Source organism: Carlito syrichta, unplaced genomic scaffold (genome assembly GCF_000164805.1).
Source record: "Carlito syrichta isolate Samal-C Ts95f unplaced genomic scaffold, Tarsius_syrichta-2.0.1 Scaffold305878, whole genome shotgun sequence".
NCBI classification, from domain to species: Eukaryota; Metazoa; Chordata; class Mammalia; order Primates; family Tarsiidae; genus Carlito; species Carlito syrichta.
Genome location: NW_007249974.1, coordinates 330,819 through 337,449, shown reverse-complemented (window position 1 = coordinate 337,449; position 6,631 = coordinate 330,819).

The following is a 6,631-nucleotide window of genomic DNA, read 5'->3' as shown; positions in this document are numbered from 1 at the left end:
CCGCGGGCTCCTCGGGCCACGGCGCCTCCGTCCAGCCTCCTGGCCGCGCCTGCCTCCAGGGGAGGGGCCGGGAGGCGCGCGGGAGTCCTTCCGGGGTCTCCGGTTGCCACCGGCAACCGCCGCCTCCCGGAGCGGGGGAGGGTCCCGGGCTGCTACTGGCCGTTTTCCTTCCTGCGGGCACGCCATGCGCCGAGCCGGGAAGCGGACGCCGTTCGCCCAGACTGGTGGGCCGGGTCTGGAGGCAGCCGCGGCGGAGCCGCCGGGGAAGAGTCTCCCGGTTAAGCCGACGTGCAATAAGATGGTCGGGTTTGGATTGTTGTACTTTTTTTTTTGTTCGTTGCATTTTTAGGAACAAAAAGAAAAGCCCAACCCTTCACACCACTTCATCCGCATCTCGGGACCAGAAACCGGCCACGAAGGCTTGGAGAGCGGACACCGCCGTCCGCCGCGCCCCGCACCTGGGGAGGGTGGGCTGGGCACGTGCGCGCCGCGTTCGGGGGTCACTGACGCGCGTGGGAACCGCGCCAGGGCGCCGCCAAAATAAGGTTGCCCACTCCTATCTCTGCAACTATGTCTTGGGGGACTTTAGGCGGGACATCCCGATACCAGTTCTATTTACAGTCCTCTTTTAAGAAAAATAAAGCTGCTTTTTCATTCGAAGGGAAGGAGGAATTTTAAAATTGCTTTAGATGATCCGCCACTAACAGTCGCTCACCTTATCTTTATTCTGACGTCCTCCACTCCTGAATAGGGATCTTGTCCCATAGCAAACGCACTAGGCAGTTACCAGTGAGGGGTCTGTGGAGGATAAGATAATGATGAAGAAATGGCTCCTCTCCAAAGCTTGGTCTTGGGGGAAGTGAGGCAAGTAGAAACCACAGAATGTGCTCCAGCACCGAGAGCGCTCCGAGTTGGGGAAGTCTGGGCTTTGAGAGGAAGTGGGAGGTTATTTTGGAGAAAGGGTGTTTGAGACCTACCTTACGTAGTACTTGGACCCTTTAACTAATGATGCTTAACCCATAAAAAGCCCCTGACCACACCTTTCTACTGGGATTCCCACTTCTCTGTGTGCATTGCTTGCTGCTGCAAGGCTTTTCTTTTTGTTCCTAAAAATGCAACGACTTATTAGTCGAACTTTGCCTTTGTGGAACAGTTCCTGTAAGCTCTGTCATTTGGTCTTCATGAGAACACCGTGGAATGGAAATTATCCTCATCCTACAGACGAGGAAACAGGTGAAGTGACTTCTCCAAGGGTTTTTTGTTGTTGTTGTTGTTTTTGAGTTGGAGTCTCACTCTGTCGCCCAGACTGGAGTGCAGTGGCCGCTCCCGGCCACCGCAGCCTCGACCTGCTGGGCTCCGGCGATCCTTCCGCCTCAGCCTCCCAAGTAGCTGGAACTACAGGCGAGCGCTACCATGCCCAGCTGATTTTTTGATTTATTGTAGAGATGAGATCTCGCCTGCCCAGGCGGGTCTCAAACCCGCGGGCTCAGGCAATCCACTCACCTCAGCCTCCCAAAGGCGCGGGATTACAGGTTGAGCCACCAAGCCCAGCTTCCTCCAAGATTTTAAAAAAAAAAACGAGGCAGAGCTGAGGCTAACGTCAGATTCCAAGTACAGGGTTCTTTCTACTGCACTGTAACTGTTAATGACAATGAAAACCCCACCCTAATTCCTACTAAATTGGTATTTTTAAAAAGTAAAGCGATCTATAGAAGCATTTCAAATATCCTAACATTAAAATGACACAAGCATAAGAAGGTCATTAACTCAAAAACTACAAATTATCCTTATATAATTATACCTGTTTATGTAGGTGGATCTGATTGGTAGTAGACACGAATATGTATTAATTAAATTATTAAACATAAAATACGCAATAGTTCTGCATAGCAATCCCTAGACTGTTAAACAAAATTACTATGTAAAGAACATAGTATATTAAACTCTCTTAAGGGTGGGAAGATGGGAAAAAGAATAATCTCTCTCCTCCCCTGGTGCTAATACACAAAATAGCAGCCAGGGAACCACCACATGTAGGTTTGACTAGAAAAAAGAGAGTAACTGCCCAACTAAAACCTACATACAGGCAGTGTGTGGTAGCTCACTCTGTAATCCCAGAACTTTGGGAGGCAGAGGCAAGAGGATTGCCTGAGCCCACAGGTTGGAGACCAGCCTGGACACTTTGATGAGACCTCGTCTCTACAATAAATCAGAAAACAAAGTTAGCCAGGCGTGGTGGCACATGCCTGTACTTCCAAGCTATTGGAAGGCTGAGGCGGAAGGATCACCTGAGCCCAGCAGATCGAGGCTGCTGCAGCAGCTGTGAGCGTGCCACTGCACCCCTGCCTGGGTAACGAGTGAGACGCCGACTCAAAAAAAAACTACATACATAGCCACATCCTTCCTGGAAGAGCACAATATCACTAGATCCTGGTAGAGATAACTCAGGGATTGTCAACATTCTCATCACACTAGAATTTCCTTCAATTGACTGTTCTTCAAATAAGCAAACAAAGCTTGAAATTCATATATCAGCACAGCAGTAAGACTATAGATACAGTCTTATGTAAGTTTCTGTCTTTTGTGATAAGCAATTTTTACCGGGTAGAATTTCATGTATTATGTATACATTTTTACATATACGTGTGTGTGTGTGTGTGTATTATTATTATTTTTTTTTTTTTTTAGTCGGAGTCTCACTCTGTCACCCAGGCTGGAGTGCAGTGGCACGCTCCAGGCCACCGCAGCGTCGACCTGCTGGGCTTAGGTGACCCTTCTACCTCAGCCTTCCAAGTAGCTGGAACTACAAACATACACCACCACAACTGGTTAATTTTTTTTTTTTTTTTTTTGAGTCGTAGTCTCACTCTGTAGCTCAGACTGGAGTACAGTGACATGCTTACTGCCACTGCAGCCTCGACCTGCTGGGTTCAGGTGATCCTTCCGCCTCAGCCTTCCAAGTAGCTGGAACTACAGGTACACACCACCACGCCCAGCTGATTTTTTAATTTATTGTAGAGATGAAGTCTCGCCAAGTTGTCCAGGTGGTCTCAAACCTGTGAGCTCAGGCAATCCTCTCACCTCAGCCTTCCAAAGTGCTGGGATTACAGGCGTGAGCCACTGTGCCTGGCTTTGCTGGCTTTTTTAAAGCTCTATATTTTTGGAGAAATTGGTTGAACTTTCAAAATATTCCATTAAAATTAATATAAAAATAAATATATTTATTTCTACCTGTAACAATATATTTATCACCAAAGACAGAAATGTACCTAAGACTTGATAAGATTATAAGGAATTAGAAGAAATTTTGAAGAAAATTCCAGGCTCTGTTTACGTCAGCTGCACAGTGAAGACCTTGCATTAAATAGCAAGATCAGTTGGCTTGGAAGAGAATGAGAGACACTTAAGCAACAGTAAACTTGGCCTTTAGTTAAGCAATTTCTGTAGGTGGAAATAAAAATTAGAAGAATAAAGTAAAATAAGTAAAATATGAGACAAGCATATGCTATAATTTTATACTCAGTCATACTTTATAATTCACGATTGTGCTAGGCATCAAAGATACCAAGAACTTTCCCACCTGGTTAAGAGACACAAGTACTATGACTCAATAACAGCGCATAACAGTGGTTGTTTAAGGGCCCAGCCAGTGGTGAGGACTGGGCTACGCTAGGAAGGCACCCAGGGGCATTTGGGAAGATTTCATAAGTGGGTGTGTTGAACTGCATCTTTAAAGATAACAGAATTTGGAGAAGGAGGAAGAGCATGAAGGTTAAGGAGCACAGTACAGGCTCAGGGCAGAAATGCACTTTGCAGATAGGTGAAGAGCACAGTTGGAAGCCAGTTTGTAGACTGTTTTGCATGTCAGGATAGAGAGCAGAGTTTCACTCAGTAGGAAATGGGAAGCTGGGTAATGATATGCATTTGGCAGGTTCTCAGGAAGACTGATGTGACACCAAGATCCAAGATGTAAGGGAGAAGAATTTTCCTTGACTAATTCTGAGGTTATTGAAAATTACAGATTTTTTCAAACGTAGTAATGTATATGAAAGTATAATATTTATGGTTCAGTCCTATTGAACGATTGAATCTTCTATTAAAGTTCTTAATTTGTAAATAAAATGTAATATAGGAAGAATTAATTTTGGTAAATATTCTCCTAAACTCCTCCAAAAGGAAGTTATGCATACATATATGTATATTTATATATCAATCACATGTATAATCTTACTAGAATGATCTTAACAGTGCTGTGTAAATGGTCAATGTTAATATGTTGCTTCACTGCAGTTTAGAATGTGCTTCACTAGAGCTTTTTTTTTTTTTTTTTTTTTTTTGAGTTGGAGTATCACTCTGTCGCCCAGGCTAGAGTGCAGTGGCATGCTCAAGGCCATCACAGCCTCGACCGCTGAGCTCAGGTGATCCTTCTGCCTTAGCCTTACAAGTAGCTGGAACTACAGGCATGCGCCACCGTGCTGGGCTAATTTTTAGTAGAGATGAGGTCTCATCAAGTTGCCCAGGCTGGTCTTGAACCCCTGGGCTTGGGAAATCCTCTCACCTCCACCTCCCAAAGTGCTTGGATTACAGGTGTAAGCCACTGCGCCCAGCCACTAGAGCTTTTTAATATTTTAATTGACTAATTACATTCAAATCTGATGATTAAATGTCTTTCTAAATTTAATTCCGAGATATGTAAAATTTTATTTTTGATAAACAGTAACTTTAGGAGGGCTTTAAGAAATGATTAGTTCAGGTAAAGATTAATAGATACTGGATATTTGCAATTGTTTAAGACAGGTTGATTTGTATAAATTGTTCATTTTTAATATTTCTGAGTACACTGTTATGTGCTCAATTTTATCCTGAAAAATGTCAGTTATGATGACAAATTCTTATCATTTTGGTTTAGAAAACTATCTTCATCCTATTCATTGGGATTTTTTTTAGAGTATTTCTTCTGCAATTAAGAGTACAACATGGGCAGGGGTTCTGCAGTTTTCACAGCTGGTAGATACCTATCCCATGAGTACTCATTATCTTGTACAGTGCATAGAACTTTGCTTCTGAGGGTCTAGATTTAATACACACCTACCTATGCACAGCATTGCATAAGAAATACGTACTTTTTTAAAAAATACGAACCTGGCTGGGTCTCTGATATCAAAGCATTGGGTAATCAATGCCTTGTGAAAATGTTTTTTGTTTTGTCTTTGAGTTGGAGTCTCACTCTGTCATCCAGGCTGGAGGGCAGTGGCATGCTCACAGCCACCGTAGCCTCGACCTGCTGGGCTCACAGGTGATCCTTCCATCTCAGCCTTCCAAGTAGCTGGAACTACAGACATGTGCCACCATGCCTAGCTAATTTTTTGATTCATTGTATAGATGAGGTCTTGCCAAGTTGCCCAGGCTGGTCTCAAACCTGCGTGTTCAGGCAATCCTCTCACCTCAGCCTCCCAAAGTGCTGGGGTTATAGGCATGAGCCACCATGCCCGGCCTAAAATGTGGTGGGATTTTTTTTTGTTGTTTTCTGTTTGAGTTGGGGTTTCACTCTGTCACCAAGGCTAGAATGCAGTGACACGATCACAGCTCAAGCAACTTTGAAACTTCTAAGCTAAAGGGATCCTCCCACCTCAGTCTCCCAAAGTGCTATGACTACAGGCATATGGCACCATGCCTGGCTAATTTTTATTTTTTACTTTTTGTAGAGATGAGGTCTTGCCATGTTGCCCAGGCTAGTCTCGAACTCCTGAGCTCAGGCAATCCTCCTGCCCTGGCCTCCATGAGATTACAGGCATGAGCCATGGTACCCAGCCAAAATATGTTTATCTTATAATGGTCTTGTTTATAACTATGAAGGTTGGTGCTGGAATGCAGCAAATCTCCAGAAGCTCAGGATTGACCTAAAGCAGCCCACACTCCTCTCAGTCAGGTAAAAGACACAAGCAATTCAGAAGATGCTTGAGATTGATTATGCAGCATCAGCACATTTTAAGCATTTTGTGAAAGTCATTGACCTCCTTTTTGCAAAATCCAGTGGATATTTTTTCAGTTCTCATTTTCCTCGATCTCTTGGAAAGAGCCAACTTTTGAGTACCACTACCTTCTTCTTAATTTGTGTTCCCCTCCACCCACCCTGCTGTTAGTAACACCACTAAACTCAATCCTGGCTTTCTTTTTTCTCTTTTTTTTTTTTTTTTTGTGTTGGAGTCTCACTCCATCACCCAGGCTGGAGTGCAATGGCATGCTCACAGCGACCCCAGCGTTGACCTGCTGGGCTCAGGAGATCCTTCCACCTCAACCTTCAAGTAGCCAGAACTACAGGTGCGTGCTACCATGCTTGGCTAATTTTTTTTTTTTTTATTGTAGAGATGAGGTCTTGCCAGGTTGCCCAGGCTGTTCTCAAACCCCTGGGCTCAGGCAGTCCCCTCACCTTGGCCTCCCAAAGTGCTGGGATTACAGGCTTGAGCCACTGCACCTGGCCTACTCCTTGCTTTCTTTTTCAGACTCAGGAATACCTGCTGGGGCATCCTCTTCTACCCAGCATTTAAATTATGGAATTTTTTTCTTTTCTTTTCTTTTCTTTTTTTGTTTGAGTCGGAGTCTCACTCTGTCACCCAGGCTGGAGTGCAGT